Source organism: Drosophila kikkawai, chromosome X (assembly GCF_030179895.1).
Source record: "Drosophila kikkawai strain 14028-0561.14 chromosome X, DkikHiC1v2, whole genome shotgun sequence".
NCBI classification, from domain to species: domain Eukaryota; kingdom Metazoa; phylum Arthropoda; class Insecta; order Diptera; family Drosophilidae; genus Drosophila; species Drosophila kikkawai.
Window position 1 is genome coordinate 10,086,321 of NC_091733.1, and position 24,970 is coordinate 10,111,290.

At 31.9% G+C, this 24,970-nt stretch overlaps 1 long non-coding RNA gene across 1 annotated transcript; it reads left to right on the top strand.

Moving 5' to 3' along the window:
• Window positions 1-13,643: 13,643 nt before the first annotated feature.
• LOC138929123 (uncharacterized) lies at window positions 13,644-21,541 on the top strand. The gene is made up of 3 exons (XR_011445562.1): window positions 13,644-13,833; window positions 14,351-14,729; window positions 21,179-21,541. It is a non-coding gene; the product is annotated as an uncharacterized lncRNA (long non-coding RNA).
• Window positions 21,542-24,970: the final 3,429 nt, after the last annotated feature.

Here is a 24,970-nt window from a genome sequence, read left to right on the forward strand (position 1 = left end):
ATTTATTTAAAGAAGAGTTTAGGGTTAAAAAATGTTCAAGGTATTTTGTAGATATTTTCTATATATTTTTGGATATGTTTTCTATATGTTTTCTTTATATTTTCTTTATATTTATTTGCAATATTATTTCCAGTACAATTTAAATTCCTTTTGGCAACGCATTTCCCCTACTTAAAACGCCAAAAACTGTCTGTCAAAACTGCAGAGAATATATTCAACAATGACCGATTTGAGTTGGGTTTGCCAGAAAAATAAAAAGAAATAAAAAAAAAGGAAATACCAAATTGAGAAAATACAAATTTGCTGCCTCTTGACGCTGCATAAAATTAAGGCAATGGGGGTGTTTGGTGGCAAAAGCAAAACAGTCTAAAACAGAAAAGAATAATAATAAAAAACAAAGACTCTTCGTCTGTCTGCCTGTCAAATGTCAATGATGTATACTTAAGCCTTCTTCGTTTTTCTCTCTCTGTATTAGGAGTCTCGGCATGTCTGGATGCATCAGACAGTCGCTCAGACAGTCGATTTCTTTATTTTCAGACCCAGACCGAGGCTCAGTCTCAGCGGCAGCAAAGAAGTCATTAAAAATGCACAGAATGTCAATGTAAAACGCTGATAATACGCAATTATGCATCTGAGAGTTTGGGTCTTCTTGCCAGATAAATAACACGGCCGAAGGAAGCTAATGACAGTTGGCGAAAATATAAAAAATGATGATGATACCATCCGCCCAGCACAGCCAAAAATGTTGAAATGAGAGGATGCAAAGGGTTTTACGGTATGAGTATATTGTATATATATACTTTCTGCATAATCCACAAGTCGTTTTGGCTTTGAAGTGAACAGAAATCGTTGGGGACTCAATCAATTTAAATTTAAATTGTTATATTCAGGAGAGGGGAGAGTTCCATGTTTGGTTTTTATGTTTTTATTATTTTCTTTATTTTAAATAAATATTCAAACAAATATATGAAGACTAAAAGCGTTATTTTATTACATTTTATTAGAATTTAAATTAAATTCTAAATCTTTTAGAAATATAATTAAAATTACCATTTTGTTGGTTGGTAAAAAACAAAAATGATGAATGATATTCTATTGACTTTAATATATTTTGCTTGCCATTAATAATTATAATATTATATTAACTGTTTAAAAATGACTATTATAATTTTTAGCGAAAAAATATCGCTTATAAAATAATGGTTATTTGTTGAGCGATATTTGTAGAATTTCGAATTATTGTATTAAAGTCCCCTTCTAATTCCATATTTATTTCAAGCTTAAATAAATCAAAATTAATTTTTAACAACTAAATGATATAAATAAATTAACATTTAATAATATAGCAAAAGAAGAATCTGTCTAAAAATTTCCTATAAATATCCAAAATATGAAAATCGCACATGTCTGAATTGCGCCAAAATATTTGCACACGCGTTGCTGCCATTGATGTCTGTGTGATGTAAACAGTGGCAACCCATCAATGCAGCCGACATCAGCTCCCCCACCCCCACCCCCACCCCCACCCCCACTCTCCGCCTCCGCGGAAAAGGCCAGCACGAGCCACTGGCATGTGCGATTAAAAATGTTTTACGCAGTTTCCGACCGACAACATTGTAAGCTAAAGCATTTAAAATAGTTTTCACTGCCGGCGCAGTCTGTGTGTGCAGTATGTGGGTGTGCGGGTGCACCAGTATGGGTGTGAGAGTGTGTTGGCAACAATTACACGTGCGAGACCTTTACCATATTACAATTACAAAACAAAAATTACAAAAAAGCGAAGCGTAGCGCCAGCAGAGACATCAACGTCGCGCCAGCTGCGGGCAGCGGGTTGCATTTGCCGCGCATTTTGCATTTAACGGCAAAAATAAACATTAAAAGAAAGCTAAAAAAAAAACCCAGAAAAAATTAAAACGACGGGCTTGGTTCTCTGGTTATTATTTTATAATATTTTAAAAAAAATTATGTACATATATTTAAAATCCGTCAAAAATGAATTTGTTACCAAATTTCTTGAATTGTTAAGTTTAAAATAAGTTTTTTAATTAAAATAAAATAATAAATAATTAACAAGAAAGAAAGCTAACTTCGGCACGCCGAAGTTTGTATACCCTTGCAGATTGGTTTCGATGTTTATATTATAGATTTAAATGCTGAAAACACTCACAAAACAGAGTTTCATTAAATTTTACCTATACTTATTATGTTTACAGTTTGACAGTTTCAGTTTTACATTCCCAGCTTTACATATTTTATACATTTACCGATCGCTTCTATGGCAGCTATATGATATAGTTGTCCGATTTTCATAAAATTTTTACCAAAATTCTATAATAATAAAAAAAACGTATATCTTAAAGTAGATATATGAATACGTTGAAAAACAACGTAGCAATAATTTTTTTCCTAATAATTTCCCGATCGTTCCAATGGCAGCTATATCATATAGTCGTCCGGTTTTTATAAAATTTTTACCAAAATTCTAAAATAATATAAAATGATCATATCTGAAAAATGGTGCAAAAATGTTGAAAAACGGAAAAGTTATAATTTGTTTTCTAAAAATATATCGAACATTTGTATGACAGCTATATGATATAGTCGTCTGATCCGGCCCGTTCCGACATATATAGCAGTGAGAGTATATAGAAGACTATATGCAAAGTTTCATTCAGATAGCTTTAAAACTGAGGGACTAGGGACTAAAATATAATTATTATTATTTTTTAATTATTATTAATTACCCAAAGGAATAAATATTTTATCTTAATTGACATTTAACTCTTAGATAAAAACTACAAATGAATACATTTTAATTAAAAAATTTCAAATTTGTATAAACCCTAAACTACTTTTCACCAAAGGGTATCCATAATGAGCATTAGGGTTAGCAACGTCCAGAGTTTTAGAAATATTCAAAAAGGAGCTTAAAAATTATGCAATTGTTGTTAATGTTTGCCTAATGGCAGCCAGCGGGTGTTAGGGGTAGCGACAAGTCCCCAAAGGTTCAGGGGTTCCGGGTTAAGGGACTCTCCTGCGATTTCTAGATATCAGTGGACTTTACGCATCATTTGCATAATGCAAATTTATCAAGACGGCGCCTTTCGCGTAACTTTCGCCACTGCAGTTTTGCCGTTTCGCAATCACTATTCAGTTTGGTTATTCGAATAACGAACAGCCTAACAAAGGCATAGATGAGTACCCGCACAGAGAAGGTGTATACAATACCCATTTATAATGGGCTATCTATTAAGGGGAGTGTGTGTGTGTGCTTTCCCGGCGAATAAATTAGTTGAATAATTACTTACCTAAAAATGAAGAATGTTTACAAGTTTAGTTTGGGCTTAAATAGAAATATTAAGGGTATTGTATTGAATAGCATTTCATATGCTGATATTGCAATCATTTGCGTAACGGGTACACGATCCGGCGGCATTCATTTGCATTCATATTGATATTCGTAGTCATTCGCTTCATTCATCCGGCAAACGTCACTTAATTACCTCAACCTTCGAGGCGGTTTAGCATAGCGAATTCTGATTTTTCCAGTTGCAAGTCGTTCAGGGTTCTTGCATAACTTCCATATGGACTTTAGAATGATTTGATCAAGTTGTGGAATTTGTAAGGAATTTAGAAGAATTTCAATAATAATTAAATGAATGAATGAAAAATATTATTCATATCAAATACGTTTTATATTTGATTTTTCCCCTTCATATAACACTTTCCCTTGTCACAATTTCCCTGTCCATGCCACTAAGTATACCCCAATAAAGGCGGCGTAAATCACTTATCTTTTCTCGGGGGTCCCGACTTGCGATACTGTGTACTATATAGGGTATAGGTAGCATACACACAGAGCTATTATGTTTCATAGGCAGACATAGGTACACATATACATATATGATATTTATTTTATTTTCTTATTTCTACTTTTTTACTGTTCTAGCGACTGGGCCCGGTGGTAATCAGTAATCTTATTTATGGGCTCTAAATAAGTGTGTATATACGTATGTGCTGGGCGATTATAGAAATTAAACTGGGTCACACGCGTTCTCCTTCTCCTTCTCCCTCTCCATCTGCTTCTCTTTGACTTTTACTTTTGGTCGCTTCGCTTTTCCGCCTTCTTGTCTTAGGATATAGTACGGTATGTCGACTTTTTGTGCGTCAGATCGAAATTGATCCCGTTGATGATGAGGTGACCAAGTCCAAATCTGTGTCAGACGGACGAGTGGGTGGCTGTGTGTGTCTGTGTGTTGTGCGAAAAGCGCTTAACGGTATCGTATTCGCCGGCAAATGGGGCGTATGAGCAATGTCGCCAAACGAACAGCCATAATCGCGAATCGCCGGCAATAGCAATTTGCTGTAATTTGCTGAACAACAACGATCGGCAAAGGAGTTTGGCATTAGCAACACAAGCGATGAGTGGTGTATGCAAATGACTCGTAACGCCGCTGATAAGGCCGGTCGCCGATTGCGAAACGAGAGCTGGAAACAGATGTCCCTCCCTTTAGGAGACAAGGCTCAAAAGACTCGCTGATACCCTGGAAATCAGTTGGGTCTGAAATTATCATTAAAGGACATGGAAAAATGGAAAATAAAGCCAAGAAGTCTAGCTAATAAAATATATTATTGATTTTAAGCCTTACAAAAAATATCAATAAATATTATAAAATAATAGTATTATTATTAAGTCTTTACCTTTTAAAATAAATAACATTAATTTGGAAATAGTTTAGGTCTTAATTTGATCAAGATAATTAGAAGAATTGAAATATAATATTGATTCTTAATCTTACAGATTTTTTCAGAGATATCTTTAGCTTGGAAATTAAGTCACAATAATTTTTAAAATTATTTCGAAATGTGAAAAATATATACAGGTGCTCCATTGCATATATATTTATATTTATTATGAATGAATAATAAAAACTATTTGTAGAAAGGATTCATTGATACCCCGTTTCAGTGACTCTATAAACCTAAACATGACCGGAGATCGGAAGGTGCTATGCCACATCTATATATATTTATATATATATATATATGTATGTATGTTTGTATATACACAGACAGTCAGACGGAATCCCTTATCATCATCCATATAGCACTTGTGACTCGGACTCGACTGAGCCCATTATCGCATTATGGAATAGCGATCCACTCGATTCGCTTCGATCCGTTCGACATTCGATTGCGGCAATTCAATTTTGTCCGAAATTAGAAATTAGAAAAATGCCGAAAACATATACACTCTGTCTTTCAGGCTTATATTGAGTTTTATAAATTAAAAAAAAAAGCTCTAAAATTAAAATAAGAAATAAGAAAATATATTTACATTGTCACGTCTGTTGATACTGAAAACAAAAGTCTGAAATGATGATCAAAAGTAATTTTAAGATATAGCATTTAAGGTTAATCGATTTTATCGATATTATCGATAAATATCAAAAATATATTATTTATAAATTTATTTCTCTCTTTTTTCTTTTTACATTCTTCCATTATATTCAACAAAATAGCGCTCTAAGAAAGGTTTAATTTGAAAATATCAGTTTGTAAATCAACTTTTGTGTTAAATATATCAAAACAATATCGATATATTGAAATTCTACTCTACACACTCCCTTAAAAAAAACTCAAAATACCCTTTGTTCAGGGTATATAGAGCCCAAAAACCGACCAAAAAACCGATGATGATTTCAATTAGGAACCAAATGGGATTTATGCCATGCATTAGAGCAGTGACAGATACCGCGGAAACACATGTTCGCCGAGGGCCCAGAGGTCACGATCCCATTACCACCGGAATAGGAATCAAAATCGAAATCGAAATCGAAATCAGAATGGAAATTGGAGTGGGAAGTGGTGGTTTTGGCAAGCCAATTAGCCATAACCGCGAATGGATTGCCCCTCGAGTGGCGATTTCAAGGCGAATTCTGGAATCTCGAATGTTGTAATCGGCAATCTCGAAAGCGAAACTGTCCACAAGTCCACTTAAAGTGGCGCCAAATGGCTTATCACTTATCACTTTGCCGAAAATTATTCACTCGGAAATTCACTCGTTAACTCCAACAAGAAGTCTCCCAAAAATAAATTGGTTTCGGGTTTAAGTTTTTTTTTTTTTTTTAAGATTAAGCATGATACATCACTTAAGGCTGGAACAAAAAGTTTCTTCAGAAAGTGTAAATTATTCAAAGAAATTATATAAAGGAAAAGAAACAAATAAATATTAGAATTATATATAAACAAATATAGTATTTATTTAGGGTTAATAACTTAAAATCGTATAGTATCTTATTTTATCTGCAATTTTGTTGATATATTTTGTATTCTAATTTAATTTTATTTATTAAACTTAGACCGAAAAGGGAAGAACTACTTAATTTAATACAAAAAATATATTGTTTTTGGCATTTTTATACACAACTCTTAAAATATTACAAACATATATAAGTAAATGTATGCTGTTACTTAAATAAAATTCACTGATAAGATAATTATTCTTCTTTAAGTTACTTAACGAAAAAAAGGCAAGTTGCATGCTATTTATTTCCTTAATTAATTAGTTTACAGTTAGTTTATAGTGGCTTTGATAAGAAGCTTTTAAATAAGTTTTTGTAATGACTAGCCAGTTATAATCTTTGAAGAAGACAATGACTTGTAAAATACCTTTCATACGCAAGATTAGTTTCCAAATTATATTGTAAGCATAATGAAATTACTGAAATAAAGGAATATTTATAAATTTTTTATATGATCATCAGACCACTTGTTAACTATTGCTAATTTTTTTGGTTATTTATCTTCAATCTAAGCTAGAACCCGTTGGGAATCTTAAGCGTCGATGCGAAGGCAATCTTTGAAACTCGAAGAAGTTTTACAAACAAAAGAATTAATAATATATATGAATGTAGTGAAATTTTATTTGTTAAGAAAAACAATATATAATATAGAATAAAATGTAAAAATAAATAAAATATCCTAGAACTAAATGAATTTTAGGAAAGAAACTACCAGGTACCTACTCCTACCATATCTTCCCCCTCTCTCTCTCTCATAGATAACTCCAGCAGCCAAGATCGGTGGAATGATTTACTTTCCCTCCCCCGTTATCAGGGGCGTCCACAAAAAAGGCGGAGGTACAAAAAAGCCTGACAGAGGGTGAGAGAACAGAACAGAGACGTAGACGAGGGCGAGGAGCCCCGAGCCCCGGTGATAGACGGCTGATAGCGATGACGCTGGCCCATCTTGTGCGTGAGTGCGGTTGCCAAGACCAGAATTATAATTATATTATAATCAGCTGCCCGTCCCGGCTTATCAGCCGTTGAAGGCCTTTGAAATATTTACGCAAGCTCCCACATCGCATCCCCATGGCATACTCGAGATTAGTTTTATAAATTCTATTTGCGTAGATTTTTTGTGCGTACCCTAATCAGTAGCAGCAGCAGCAGCAGCAGCAAGTTTCCCTCCAACCCTTTCGCCTCCTCCTTTGACTATTTTTTTTTTGGCACGGCAACGGTGCGTATGAGTAACGAGCAAATTAGGAAATTTCGATTCCGTATATTGAGAGCGATAATATGGCGCATGTAATTAATGGGAAACAGCTGATAATTTGACAGGCAGCCAAGTAGCGACGCGTCAAGCACTCCAGGCACGCGATTAACATTGTATATATATATATTCTGATATATACATATATAGCTAAGTATAAGGACAATTTGACCATTTTGGCAAGAATTTCATAATTATTTTGTGGTATGATTCAACCATTTGTGTCCAGTTTAAAGTCGCAAGACTTTCGAGAAGCGTGTGGCCAGATAAGAACCTTTATTCGGAGGGGATAGTGGTACCCCAGTACGCAGTTCGCAGTTCACAGTACACATGTATCTATATATATATTTATAGAGTACTTCAGACAAATAGTTGGCCTGGCAACCGTATCAGCCGAAGCCGTTAATATAGTAAACTTTTGCAGATTGCCAGCTGACTGCCGGATATGAGACGATATATATGTATGGTCTATGTGGTACTCCAACTACTAGTGCGTGGGAATCGAGATAATATGGGAATTTATCGCACTGGAGAGAGGGGTGCCCCCTAAGAGAATTCCCCGAATATGATCCCAAAGTTAAAGAACTTCTAAAGTGTGTATATTGGTTTGAATAAGTCTTTTAAGATTTTAAAAGATTAACCTATGACATATTCTTGAAGATAAACTTAAGATACAATTTATAGATAGTTAATAAAAATAGAAGGAGAATGCTTTTAAATATAATTAAATATATTGTTTAAAGGTAAATATATATCTATATTGAGCATTTACTATAACTCAATGATTTATTATAGATTTTTTATTATTTATTATTAACATTCTTTAAGTTATAAATACTTTAGAATTGTAAGATTATTCATTATTCCCTAAATATAAATCCAAGGGTAATATTCTTCTATTTTCAATACATTTTTTACATTAAAAACATAACTAAGTCAATTCTCATAGTTATATCTCTATAATCTGGCTTATTTTATTTAATTTACAGTTTATTTTTTAAGATTAAAATAAATATACAATTTTTTTTATATTGAATACCTATTTTTTTCTATTAATTTATTTTCAAAACCAACAATAAATGTTTTTATAATACGCAAAATATGTATTTTAGTTTACTTTAAATATCTTAAGACATTTGAAAGTCCTGTCAAGATCACGTTTTAAATTATGACTTGGCTTCTATACTTTAATTATGATTTATAAACTTCTATAAGCCAAATGCTCACAAAATATTTCACAAGAAACTAGTCTAGATTAATTGTTTAGCCATCAATCATGTTTTAGGATTGTTAATTATTTTATTTTACTTCTCTCAAAACAAAATTTGTATTATTAAATAGTAATTTCTTGATATTTCAGGGAATATTTGGTTCATTTAGTGCAAGAAGAACAAACTCCCCGACTTCAGATCGAGATTTATAGGCCCGGAAAATGATCACCAATCAAAATTCATTATTCCGGGGCATGTGACTGGTGTATAGCCTATAAATAATACCGGGCCCCGGGGCCCTCTTATCTCAATTAGCAGGCGCATTGCAAAAATATTTTATCTGCACACAGAAACTATCATGAATTCAATGTTAAGGAACCAAAAAAAAAAAAAAAAAACCTAAAGGAAACTAAAGAAAAATTCGCAAAAAATGCTGGGCAGAGGTTTGGGCATACACTGAAGGAAAATAGTAATAGTATAATATAACATAAAATACAAAATATAATTTAATTACAAATATACTTATTAAAATTATTTTATAATATTTTCCATCAAGATTCTGATGACTTTCCACTTGTGAATTTTTAAGTGCCTTGTGTGTTTTTGTTTTGTTGTATTATTTTATAGAAAAAATACTTTTTAAATTTAAACAATTTTCTGTTTAATATATTTTAGTTAATAATTAAATATCCTTATAAATTTGTATAGTAAAATTAAGTTTTTCGCTCTGTGTAGAGGTGAGCACACGGCAACCACTCGAACAGCGCTCAAGGAGAACTGATTTGTTTCGTTTTTTGTCGTTGTAGCGTCTTTGTGATAAGAACTCTTATCACTCAAGAGTCGGAGCCCCTTCAGCCTCCCCTCCTTCAGCCTCCCCTAGCCCTGAAACAGGCAATGGCAACACACAACACCGTCAGGGGAGGCGGCATTGCAGCAACAACAAATGCTGGCCATAAATTGTGGACACTTTTTTTTCGTTTTTTGTTTTTTGTTTCTACCGGTAACTAATCAACAAAAAGTGCCTACATCAAGTTTGACCTAATTTTGATAAGCGAAGACTTTGCAAAAAAGAAAAGGAAAAAATCAACAAAATGAATAAGAATGAGGAAAAGAAGCCAAGACTTAGTCATTAGCCCAATTAAAATTAATTGCAGCAACGTGTGTGCGAGGTGAAGAGTGCAGACATGCTTGACCCCCCAGGCTCCTCCTGCTGCTGCCTGATATTTCGATTCGGTTTCGGGATCGGGATCAGATTGGGGAAGTGATTTGACACCTCAACTTGTTGCCGACTTCCATGGGAGAAGAGGATCGGGATCGGAACGGAATCTCACTTGACCTCGCTGACACTAGCATTGGCATTGGCATTTAGCATTTTGCAGCTGTCAGCGAGGTCTGTTTGAAACTGAAACCAAATGAATATGAAAGCAAAAAAAAATATAGAAAATATATAAAAACAAAAAAAGAATATAGAAGAAAACAAACAAACAGAAATCAAAGCGGAAGGAACATGAGGCTTATTGATTATTTAAAGTGTATTTAAAGCGAAATTTGTTTATAATAACTGCTGGATTATATATTTAAATAAGCAAGTAATTCTATATCTAATATTCACATTTATAAAATAAATAATGTAGCCTAAGTGTAAGCAATCTATTATGAATAAGTAGAGACATATGTATATCGATAGTAAGTAGGGAGATCGATAGAAGGATATCGGGGATCTGCAATCTCTACTTCTTATCGGCATTAATGTGTAATAGTTTTACAAAATTCTGGTGTGTGTGAAAATAAAAATAAAGAACTACCTATAATTATAAGAACCTAATTCCCTTGAAACTCTGTTAAGTAATCTCCACAATGTGGTCAACTGTTGATTTATTAATCAATCTAAACACGTGTCTTGCGTCACTTCCTAGTCCTTTTTCACATAAACAACACTCTGCACTCCCTCTTTTGAGGGAAATAAATAAAATCGAAGGGTAAGAACAGAACAGTGGCAATTCCCTGTTTTCCCAAAAGACGTGCAAATATTTTTTAAGCATCGCCTGAATGTAAATATTTACACTTTATTTCATTCAGAGTGCACTCACTACTCATTCTGTTTTTACGAGGAATTTCGATATACATATATGTATATTTACCGATAAAGCTATCTTTAGACCCGATCAAATAGAACTTTTGCATATTCACATGTCTAGAGTTCAAAGAGCTTTTCCTATAAGTGTGTGACTTTTATTCTATTCCCGGAATGCAGTGAGTAAACCTGGTTCTGCCCCTTCTATTTACACCTGAAGCTTGGAGCTCGCAGCTCGGAGAATTATCGCAAGACAGGCGCCAGGGCTATCGGTGGAAAGTGGTTTCTACGAAACTCCCCGGCGGGGGAAATCACCAGCGAACGATCGCTCATCGGTGATATGGGTATAAATAAATGCAACAATAATATCACGCCTTACTTACTATATTGTAATGCTAATAACGTGACTGGCATTGTACACGGAACCCACCCGATGGAAGTATCATTTATTAGTTGGCAATTATTTTATAGGACATGGAAATATCATGACATGAGAAATATCGTGAAATATCGAACAGAGAACCGATAAATGATATTACATTTATTTGCATTTTTTTTTAAATTTATAATTACATAGTTTTACAACTAAATTTTTGGCTTTGATAATAAAAAGAGAAGTCCTATCCTTCTATAAAATATTTAAAATTTAAAAATAGATTATATATAGAAATATATCCCAGCACTTTTAATAATTAATTATAATTATAATAATTATGCTTAATAAATAGCATAACTTTCATGGGATATTTTTCACTAAAAATATCTAAAAATAATATTTAAAAACCTTTTTTGTTGATATTTAAATTAAAATAAATACCAAAATAGCACAGTCCAATTATCAATCCAAAATATCGATAAGTTTATAATGCATTCCGATTTTTATCCATAATTTGGTATTTATAATTTATTTTAAGAAAATTAAATTCTGTAATTGTTGGGATATTTTTTTAATTATCGATCCAAAATATCGATTTGTATACATCATTTTGTATTTATAATCTTTTTTTAAGAAATAAATCAATCATATTAATTGATCAGACTGATAGATCTGTCAATTGATTAGATATTCAGTAATTACTTTTTAATCGACTGGCTCCACCGTGTTCCCCGTTATCGAGGAGTCACTGTGTGAGGTGCCATAAAAAAAAAAACACTCGTAAACAAAAGGCCAAAGCAAAACAAACGAGTGGAGAATGGTGAGCCGGCGAAAAAAAAAGAAAATAAGAAGAAAAGAGAAGTCGAAATAAAACACAAACACAGCTCGGCACTGGCTTTCTCCTCACCCTTTCTGCTCGATCCCCAATACTCTTTCCATTTCTTCTTCCCTTTTTTCGCTTTTTGCACACTTTTTTTTGCGCTCTATTTCTAGGCAATGTTTACATTGTTTTTGTTGTCATTCTCTGTTTTCTGTTTTTGTTTCGTTGCGAAAAATGTGTTTACCAAAAACCTTGAAAATTGAAATTATGAACTTGACTTTGTTAATGCTAATGTTTGTGTTGTAGCTGGCCTAGAGATAAAAGAGTTACAGCAAACAGCGACAAAGGCCTCTCAGCAATTAGCAATTGCAAAATTGCTTTCCGTAAAAAAAAATGCAGAAGAAAACGTAATATTGCGGAAATACTTGAATTTTTCCATTTGTTTTCAGATATTTATTCCCTGGGCAATATTATGGATTATTTCGTTTATCTGAAATATATTCGTTGGGTAGGGATTTTTTCTTGTTTTTATTTTCAGCAATAATCTTGAAATTTTTGGATTTATTTGACATTTATTGCAGATATATGTAGCTTTGAGGGACAATTCATTGGGGAATGGTCTCAAGGGGAAAAAATGTCGCCTTTTTCCTATTAAGCCAAACTTATCGGTGAATATTTCAGGCACAATATTTCAAATTAAAAACAAAGTAAAAATATTTTTAGATAATGCCAAATAATGCAAAATTTAATAAATTAAAATCCTGTGTTTGTGTATGGGTATTTCTAGAAATATAAATATATATTTATACATACAAAAGTTCTTAAAAATTTAATGAAATTACGGAAATATTAAAAATTTTTATTTAAACTATTAAAGTTCATTATTAAAATAATAAATATTATTAAATTTGAGTTAAGTATTTTAGAGGACTTTACATTTTGAAAATCTTGACTTCAAGTCTAAAGAACATTGTACCTTGAAATTAGTAAATATAATGCATACTTGCTTAAATATAAATTCCTAAAATATTATTATAAGTTTTTAGAACATATTGTTAAATTTAAATTATAATTGCAAGCAGAAAAAGTTTTCAAACATTACAAAAAAAAAACAATGAAAGATCAAGTACATTCGATTGCAGAGAAATATACTAGTTAAGATGAGTACTCGAAATGACCTAAATTAAATTTATAAAATTTATAAAAAAAATATTTTTTAGAAACCTAAAACCCGTATTAATTACAGTGCACCATTACAGATGCATATTATTGCCTGAAAGGCTGCCCCAGGCGAACGTTGCCGCCGCATTTGCATGCGATTAGGCGAGCATATTATGCACATGCATATGCATATAGCGCCATTTCGCATTTTCCATGTGCACTCGCACTCGCATTTGCATATGGGTTGCAAATACGAGAGCTAAATAATACAAAAAGAGAGAAAAATAGAGAAAATAGCAGAGAAATAGAGGGAAAATAGAAGGAAAATGCGATTATTAGGCGCCCCGTACCTGGCACTTGCAGCTTATCGTCGTAGCTGTAAACTGCGACTGCAACGGAGACTGCATTCTGTCAGGCTGTCAGGGGTTAAAGGGGTGGGGGTAGGGGGTGGGGGGGTGCAACTAAAAGCCCGGGCCAGGCCAGAATGAGAGCAGGCGCCAAGCCAAAGCTCCATAAAAGCCACGTGCATGGCTAATTAACAGATGCCAAGGCGGCCGAGCGTCAAAGAGAGAGAGAGAGAGAGTGGCTGTTCTCCTCTCCCAGGGACCTTATCACTGGGATACACCGTGAGAAAATAGTGAGTATTTACTAAAATAATATACAAATAATTTGAAATATACATAATTTGTATAATATTTTATAGAACGTTCTTAAATATCAGGCTTCTTTGGCATGGTATATGTATATATATTAATTATAATGTTAATTAAATAATAAATACAATTTATTTACACAATAACTTAAGGTATCTTATATCCCTTATTATTGTAAACTATACTTATTGTATATCTAAAAACAATTTAAGGGCAGTGAAGAAATTATCCTTAATATTTTGCACTGATCTAGAAAATGTTCTTTTCTATTACTTAATTTTATATTATTTATTTTTTACAATAATTACACAACACTGAAGGGTTTTCCTATATCTAATATATTTATAAGTCATGTTCTTTATTTAAAAAAAAATTTTAACAAAGAAAATGAATTTTCCAGTATTTTTTAATAATTTAGAAAATGCTCCCCTGTCTCTTTGTATTCATTTATATTTATACATTTCAAATTTATCATATTTTTCCCACCCTACTTTCTTCCAGTGTCTCCCCCAAAGGGGTGGTGCATCCAGGGGTGATGAAAAGCACCCCATAAAAGGTGCCTTGCGGTGTCAACTGTTGCGCTTCTCTGTGGGAAATGGGCGGGCAACGTGTTGTCGTCGTTTTTTGCGCAGAATTTGTTTTTGGAGAGGAGAGGAGACCATGGAGGGGGGACTGCAGTGCAGGGCTAGGTCCGAGGCGTTGGGGAAGGCTCCACTGTGGTTCCCACATTTTGAGTGCTGATTAAGCGCCGACCACGACAGGAAAAACAAAACAAAAAAAATGGGGAATCTTGCACAGTAATGAGCCGTTGTCCGTAAGGAGATACCCTAACATAGTTTAGGGTATTGTATACCCGTGGAAAACTACGAATTGGAGGAAGGTAAGCGGGTGAAATTGATGCGAATACTGGATACCCTTGATTTTAAAAACATTTAATATTATTTTTGGAATTAATTGTGCAATACTAACAAAGCTTGGGTAATTATTATAAAAATTAAAAGAAAAAAAAACATTAAAATAAAAGTATATCCCTAAAGAGAATACCCTTTTTAAAAAAGTTTTTCGAATTTCTAAATTTTATATACATTTTCTTTACACTCAAATGGCATGTTTTAAGGCATTCAATATATTCTTTATTTAAATTTACATTTATATTATATTATTTAAAGTTTTTCGTTTGCCCAAAATACACTGAAATCAATGGGTGGCAAGAAAAACAAACAGAAATGTACGATAACTGCAGCTCATGTGTGTTGACATTTTACAGCGGCGAAGCTAATTTGCCAAATGCACACAGAAAAAAGCAAAACAAAAACCATTTCTAAATAATAAAAAACAAAATAATAATAACATAACATAAATAAATGAACAGACAAAGAGAGAGACGGAGACAGACAAGGTGACAAAGTGCAGGGCGACAACAACTGCCAAGTAGAAGGCGAAATGAAATTACGTAAGAATGCAAAACAAACGCCTGCAAATAGAAATAGAATTGCAAAGGCAGAGGCAAAAACAGAAACCGAAACCAAAATATAAACAAAGAGGCGGCGGCCAAGACATAGTAATAATAATAATAATAGGAACAGCAATAGCAACGTAAACAAAAATCGCACAGAGTGTATCAAATCGATCGTTATCGTCAATCGATAGCAGGCCGATTTAAACACGATTTGTTTATACCAAACGTTAAAGATAGTTGCTTCCCAGAATCAAGTATTTTACCACATTTACATATATGTATATTCTTAGCTCGAGTTATGGGAACTCGGTAATGGTTCAGATATGGCAATGTTTTATTTTTACTGCCTCCCCGAGAAATGAGATCATGCAGATCGGCGGCAGTCGGTGTCGGTAGTATATTGTGCCAAATGTTATCAGGTTACTCAGGAACAGGGCGCCATAATGCAAAATATATGTAAAAACGTATATAGTACTTTTGATTTTAGACATCGTCTCAATGGACTCAGGGGGCGCCATAAGCAGATAAGACCAGGATTCGTGCGAAATCGGAGCTACCGGAAATGTGAAATAATTCATTAACCAATAAAAAAAATATATATTATAAAGGTATCTTGAGTAACATATATACATACATATCTTAATATACATTTTTTTAACTCTTTTTATTTTGGGGTAAATATTATATTAGCTTCTAATGATGTATCTACCACTGAAAAATCGGATAATAAGCAGTTTAGACCATTTAGTTTAAGGCTACTTAGGGGTCTGTTTTTTAACATTTTTTTAAATATTTTTTTTAAATAAAAATTTATATAAATATAAACCCCACAGAATATAAATATTCAAGTTCTCTTTTCAATTTATCATTGCATCTTTAACTGAAGATAAGTAATATTAAACTAGATCCAGATATGAGATATGAGCTCTTTGAAATGGAATTCAGTTCTAAAACATTTCCCTAGTGATTAGCCCTAGAAAACCAGTTCCTAGTGGGACTTTTCTAACTAGCTACTCTATTATTTACCCACTTACTCATCGCTCTTTATTAGTTCTATATCTAAGAAAAAACCCTATCTCACTAGATCTGTAATCTTATCTGAAGAGTTGGTATTATAATTTTGTTTTTTTACGACTATCATTTTGCGACTATCACTCAACAAGAGTTTACTATCTAAGGCCTTGCAGAGTGGCATATTAGGGTATAAGGTGACCATTACTAAGACTATGACAATTAGCACACATTATATTAAGTATTTATGTTGTTGGTAATATTTTTACATAATTTTTAAATTTATAGATATATCTATTATAATGTTTAGGATATATGTAATCAGTGTTCATGTTGTTAGTACTATTTTTAAATATTTTTTTTATTTATTTTAAACGTATAGAAAGATATATTATACACCCTGCCTACATTTTAGTAGGATTCGCTTTAAGCTCTTCCACTTTTTGATCCCGGACCTTGCCTTCTCCCATACATAATCCCCGTTCCAATCCCATTAGCCATAGCATCCATAATCTTAAGCTCAAGTTGAGGGCCAAGGGTAAGATCTGTGTGCAAAATTTGTACGTCATAAAGCCAGTTTTAACGGCGACAGATATGTATAATACTGTGCAAACATTTGTTATTGGCGCTTTTTTTTGGACCAACTTTAGTTGAGTTTTTTTACGAGCATAACTTATGGAGGGGCTGCATACACATACCGAGAGGAGCTACAAAATATTAAATGAAATAAAAATGAAATAAAATAAATATATAAAAACAGTTTAACTGCAGTCGACAAAGTTCGGGGACGGAAGTTGAAGTGAAACGAAATTAAAATAAGTAAATCAGCGAAAAAAGCGAAAAAAGCATGCGGCGAAATCTCGGATTTCAAATGCACGATAATGAATTTATATATAGCATATATAGTATATGCCATATGTACAATATGTGTGTGCAGTGTGCGCCGTCTGGTGTGCATTTGTCTGTGTAATTTATGTATGCTGCTGATTATGAGGAGGAGCTTCCCCTGGCAACATTTCGTACTCGACGGCTCTTCTCCGGCTCCTCCCGCTGGCCAGTCAGTCGCCTCCTCTCCGTGTCTCTAAGCTGTGTTTTATTCGCAATTCGCATTAATCGCCACTCAAAAATATATATGTACTACCTTAATTATTCGCATTTTATAGTGCCAACTGGGCGTGCAGCAAGCAGCAGCAGCAGCAGCAGCACGTGTGAGTGCGAGAATATGTATCTGTGACGGTACAAAGGGGATAGATACATTTATCTAAGATACTTCTAGGAAGATACAAAAATATGCTTTCAGCATAATCAAGTTTTTGAATTTATTTGTTTTGTTTTTTTACTATTTAAAAAATAGTACAAGTTGTATTTAAAACACCATCTAAGATTTAGATGAATATTTTAAAGAAATGTTTAAAAATTAAATAACTAATTGTATATATTAATCATTGAATTATTTTAATATTAATTTTAAATTTATTTATTATTTTATTACTATTTAAAAAATAATATAAGATGTTACGGATGTAGGAGTTAAAAGGATATTTTAAAGGAATGTTTGAAAATTAAATAAAATTTAAAAATAGTTAATACATGTTAGATTTTAATCATTTAATTATTTATTAGTTATATCCATACTATTATGAATTATTTTATATATTAAAAAATGAAAAGTTTAATGAATAAACCTCACAGTTAGTTTTGAAATGCAATTAATTTATTAATAACTTTTGATCATTTTTGTAATAAAACAACGAGAAGAATGAGTAAAGAAAAATATTAAAATAATTTTTAAATATTATTCAAATTATATTTATCTTATATTTTTATAAATTTATGTATATAAAAATTAAAATAAAATATATCCAAACCTATAAATTTCTTTCAAATTTATTTATCCTTATCTTGTCTTTTTATAAATATATGTATATATAAATTTAAAAGTCTTTCCAAAGCTATTAATATCTTTTTAAAACATTTATTTTGCATCAATAGATATTTATTATATTTTTAGATAAATATTACATATTTAATATATATAAAGTTCAAAATAGTCTCTGAAATAAAAAAAAAAACACCAAATGAAAATTTAGAAAATTTATCCTTCCTTCGTTGCATCATTATAACAGATAAATTAAGAGGCGGAAAAGCCAGACAACTAGAGGCTAAAGAGGTTACTGGTCATTGCCTGTCGGCAGTTTTAATCAAAAATTAATGCAATAAATTATCATAAAAGACGCCTCTTTCGGGAGGAGATCTCTATCTTTATCCGGTCTCTAACATAAATATTTGCAAAGCCAGAAAATCAATAGAAATCTACCTAGTTTTTTTCTTCTTTTTTATTGTTTTTGGGTCGCCGGCGCAATTAAATTTGTCTGGGTCGAGTCTCCTCTGGATTTTCCCCATTTTCTTTCGTTTTGTTGTTGGTTTTCTCTCTCTAGGTTTTTTTGGGGGCCATTATGTTGGTAATACGGTGTTAACGCCGTATGGCAGCCACTTTTCCTTTCACTCACGTACATACATACACAGGGAAAAGGCTGGAAAAGCGGATGGAAAGGCGGGTGGAAAAGCGGCGGGGAAATTCGCAGACGACGCCCACGCCTAAGGCACCAACACACTCAGACTGAGACACACAAATAGTGGCATAAAAGATGCCGCTCGTAAATTAATGGAAATAAAAAAATGACAAGAATTCGTCATCAAATAATTATATATTTTTTAATTATAAATAGAAAATAACATTAGATATAAAAATATTTATAAAAATATTGATGCCAGTGAATTGTTTATAAATTTTAATTTTAATTTTAACTATAATAAGACATTACTTTTATTTTAAATTAAAATTAAAGAAGGATAAGTGTAAAGTTGGTTCCTTCGAAATTTCTTAAATCTTTTTTCCTACCTATTTAGGATTTTATTCTATTTTTATTTTGAAATAATATTTGCTTAGTTTATTTATAAATATTTTTTTGCTGACTAAAAGGAAACAGAAATATTTCTAATATTTCTTTAAAAATAATATTTATTTAATTCCAAAGGCAGTGCATTTTTATTTCCATTGAATATTGACATTAATATTAAAAATCACATTAAAAATGCTTAATATAAACAATTTAAATTAATTCTTCATACAAAAAGCTTTAAAAACAATACAAAAAGAGAATTCTAGATTTTAGCGTAAAATTGTGAAACTCAAAAAGCTCCCAAGAACAAAGCAATTCAAATTTAAAAAACAAAACGCAATTGCACAAACAAATGCAATTTGTACAGTCATTTTTAGCTACAAAATTGCACAGATATTAGTTTAAATATTAATAAATAAATAAACACTGCCCTTGCCCAAGCTGCAAAATTTTGTTGTTTTTTTTTTCTTATATTTTGAGACTTTTGCTTGGCGCCAATTGTGAAACTAGAAAAGCTCTGTCCGGCTCGCAGTCTCTGTGTTTGCCGAGTCACATGCCAAAGAACGCCGCTCTCTCGGGCATTTTGCCGGTAAAGCTTTTACTTGCCGGCTTTTTCTCTCGTTCTCCCACGCTCTTTGCTCTCTTGAGTGCCTTTTGGCGGTATCTTGCCTTTTTTTTCTCTCATCAGACTGAGAGATTGAGTTTGTTTGGTTTTTGGACTCAAATATGTTGCTGAAACATTTGCTTTTGTTTTGCTTTTAGTGAGATTTTTTGATATTTTTAATATACAAAATATTTAAAGCTTTAAGAAGCTAACATTAAGGAAATATTTATTGATTAAAAAATTTAAAAATTAATAATTATAATTGTGTTATATTAAACATATCTTGATTAGAATCAATACCTAAGTTGATCTATATATATTGTGAAAAAATTTGAATATCTTAAATTTTTAAATTAAAAAAAATGAGCACAGAACAGCTTTTCGAGTGGAAATTCGGCTTAGTTATGATCTATTTCCGATTTTTTGGGTTCTTGATTAATTTATTATTTTTCCTATATTTTTGTAAAATATGTTTCTTACCAACTTTACAACACCTCTTAATAATATTCTTTTAATTTATGAAATTATTTGATAATTTTAATTAAATTTCATTACAATTTCTGGACAATTTTCCCCTGCGAATTCTCCAGTCATAAACTCAACCACATTTTCCTAATTGGCTTTATTCCGCGAATTTGCCTTGGCATATTGCGATTTTGTCTGCAGTTGGCAATTCATTGGCAATGTGTCAAAGCCAAGTGACATTTGGCCACTTTTCTCAATGGACGACGACGACGACGATGTTGTGGCCCTCTCCGCCCCTCAATTACATCACGAATTACGCCAAAACCAGAAGAAAACGGCAATAAAACGAGAAATTCCACCAAGAAACCAGGCGGGGAGATCTAGCTGGGCTAGAGATGGCACAAAAATAACGATACATCTGATAATATTAGATATTAATCATTAAAATTATGATTAAATAAAACGAAATGTATTCCTATAACAAATTTAGCATTTATTTAAATAAACGTATTCTCTTCTTCTCGATCAAGTGACCATATTTCTTTTTGATCTCAATATTACATACGATATATCGATTACAATTATCGATATTACTGTTATTCAGTAATATATATTTTTACAAGGTTTACATTTCATTGTATTTATAAATGTTTTATAATTATAAGAGGAGTTTACATAGAAATAATATCCAAAACATACCTATAATATTAAATATTACAATTATGACTTGAACTATGAAAAATTATTATATTTTTTAAATACTAAATGTATTTAATTTTGTTTTTAATTGTTTTATAATTAAGAGATAAGTTGAGATACGTAAAGTAATATCCCCTTTAATTCATAATACACCAAATATCTATTTTTCATACCTTTTAACCAAACAGATCTTCCTCGCTCTACCCTGAGAGTTGCAGTTGCAGTTGACAATTGAATAGTTCCCTGGCTACCCCCTAACCCCCTGGAATTTTCCGCACACCCGCTGAAAAGCCCCGTTGAAAATGCAGCACGAGGTCAGCAATGGAAACGAAAAAATGAAATAAAACGACAAAAAAAAAAACGAAAGACTTTGGCCACAAACCTCAAAGTCAGCGTTGCGTTAAATCTGCGGCGCGCGTCTAGTGCCGTCTCTTTTGCTCTCTCTCTCTCTCTCAGTGCCTCTCACTCGCACGTTACGTCACTTCCGGCGTTTCAATAATCATTTTTTAGATACACTTTTTAATTTGTTATCCCTTCAAATATGAAATGTTTTAAATTTAAGAAATATTAAATACAAATTGAGGTGGTTTATTTTTTTTTTAGGATATTTAGACTACCCATTTTTAATTTTATTTCCATGTAAAATTAGTAAATAATACTACAAAATATATTTTAAGGATATTTAAAAATGTAAAATCTTTTAAATTATTATAGTAAACATGTTTAAAATAATAAAATAGTAAATAATAATAATACATAAGAAACAATTGATAAACTAAATTTAAACAATTTTTTTAATCTCAAAGCGATAATATAACATTATTTGATTTTAAATTTTAAAGTCAAATATTTTTAATACCTAAGGTTTTATTTAATAGGTTTATCAACAAAGCAATTTATTAATAAATTAAATTAATAAATGTTATTTCCCTTAAAGTATTAATTTATTTATTTAATTATTTAGTTATTATCTTAGGTTATTAAAATGAATTATAATATATATTATTTCCCTTAAAATATGAATTTATTTATTTAATTATTTAGTTATTATTTTTGTTTCTATTCAATTTCAATTTCTAAAAATAAACAGCTTAAAAAAATAAATTATAATATATACTTTTCCTTAAAATATCCATCGGTTTATTAATTTATTTAGTTATTGAATTTGTTTACTTAATATATTTTCCAAAAAATAAGCAAGGGCATCTGCCAGCTCTGCCTTGCCAAATGGCAATTTTTCCCCATTTCATGAATGAAAACCCAAACGGCGCCAGAGAGGAAAAACGCTCGGGAAAAATGAAGGAAAATAAAAGGAAAAAACAACAACCATTCGTGTTTTTTATTGCACTTTGATTTGCTTAACCCTTTTCTTTATCCGGCCACGTTAACCCACACACGGACACTAATTGATACGCTCTCTGATTAACGATCAATGCAATTGCATGCAAACAACTAATTTTCAAAAAAGAACTAAAGAATGTTGCCTTTATTTGTTGTTGTTGTTGTTGTTGTTGTTCTTTCTGGCTATTATTGAAATCATTTTCCATAGCATTTGTCATTCGGCGCATTGTTGTTGGCGGTAATTTAGCAATTACCTCTTTGTGAATAGTCATGTCGGCTTAATTAAATTATCGCCCTCAGGGACAGGGAAGTTTTGGCCAGATAAATGATGAATATATATAGTATATACTATATAGTATGTAGTTATGGTGTATAAAATGCTACTTAGCTGCTGGGAAATGGGGCGGAAAAAAAGAATATTTGAAAATTAAATCAAAACTGTGGAAAATGTTTAGCAACATTTTAGTTTGAAAAGTATTAATAAAATAAAAATTAGGACATAATTTTAATTATATAATATACTTAAGGAAAATACTAGCATAGAATATATATTAATAAAAATTTAAGTATGCTTAACAAAGTCTATTTTAATGTTTTTACATGGTTTAAATTACTTAAAAATTCATATTTTTTATTTTAAATTAAAGATAAATACAATAAAAATATAATCCAACTAACTAATCACATAGTTTTAGTTAATCTCTAAGCAAAACATTTTTCTACAAATTTTTTTAGGTTGAAAATGTAAATTAAAAATATAAACAAGATATTTCCCATAAATCTAGATATAAGTTTTACAATAAAAAACTATACAAAATATATTTCAACATTAGCTAAAAATCTTCACTATAATTAAATTATAAAACCTTATTTGTTTAAAATAGTAATTATTATTTAATTATTTTTTATTTTTATATTATATGTGTTGTTTTTAAGACCAAAAAATTGCAAATAATTTTCTATTTTAGTTCATTTATATTTTGAATATTTTACAAAATAATTGATAGTCTTTCGGCAACACAAATTCCTGAAGCCAAAACAAGAATTCTAATAGCTTTATGCTATTACATTTGCTCTTTGCACTGCCTGCCATCAAAGATATATACTTGAAAACCCGATCGGATCGGTTTTGATCGGTTTTTTTTTTTTTTTGGGAAGGAACAATCAAAAAATAAGCGACGCAACTTGCACAAACGAACTGAACTCGGCTCAATTCCATTGCATTCAATTCAATCAAAACTGTGTCAGTGGGTTACGAGTTGCTGCGGCTGCTGCTGCTGCTGCTGCAGTTGTTGCTGTTCCAACAGCAACAGCAACAACAACAAACTGAGCAATGTAACAATGTTGCTGCTGCATTTTTGTTGTAAGAGGCAAGGCAGCGACAAGTTTTGCCAGCAAAACTAAGCTCTTGCCATTTCCCTTTGGGCCAAAGCGGCCAATTAACTTATCTGATGCAAAAAAATAAAAAAAAAACTAAAAGAAGAAAGGAAAAGATCAAAGAAGAAATATAAAAAATAAAGACAAGACAGGGAAAAACAACGGAAAAACTACTACAGCTGCAACAACAATGGCAAGTTGTAAGCCATTGCAATTCATGGCGTTATTTGTCTGCGATCCTCAATCGCTGCCTACGTACAAATATTCAACTAAGACCGGCTTGGCACAGTTAAAAAAAATACATTTAAATATTTAAAAAAAAAATTAATTTATTAAATTAAAATTATATTCCATTATATATAATATTATTTTACTCAGTTCAAAATGTTATCATCCCTCATTTGCCTATGGTTTCTGAAAGACTTCAGTGAGACCGTAAGCAAGCTCACATAAGTGTGACCATCTATGATGAAAATAGAGCTGACAAAGTCATCGATAACATTCTAGATCTTTCAAGAATGCAACTCTGCCAACAAACTTGTATTATTGATTTATATTTATTACTATTACTATACTATTACTATTTATATTTCTCACAGTGCATTCAGCCTTCGGCCTCGGCTCTCTTGTGACTTTTTCCATCGCCTGAGTTTGAATTTGAGCTGCAGCCAGTGCTTTTGGCTTCCATTCATAGAGCTGCCTCGATATGCCCGTCTCTTTTCGCCGATCAAAGGCCGTCTCGCTCGTTCCCCCAGCATCCGCATTGCTGCAGACACTTTGTCTGGCCGCAAAACGGAACGAAATGGCACGGAACGGAACGGGAATGGTAATGGGAAACTGGTTTTTCTTTTTTCTTTTTTGAACTACCTACATATAATCGCGGGAATCGCGGGTATCAGGAAAATGCAAAAATATGTTTATTATGCTCGCCCTAGTATATTTCACTTTCAGCAGACCCCGCAGATATTTTGTGGGTGGCCACCTCCATTTATTTAACTTTCCACTCCCTCGGAAAACATTTCAGGGGCTTGGCCAGGAAGGATCGAAAGAGCGTGGATAGGAATTTTTTAAAATATTTTTATATATATTGTTTTTTTTATATTTATATATAGTATATTTTTATAATATTTTCAACACTAACTTGCCACTAGAAAAACACTTTCTTTAGCTTTTCCGGGTCTGAAATATATTCCCAAAATTCAAACAAACTCAAAATATTTGAAAAAATTTCAAACATATTTCCAGAAAAAGTCTTAAAACTG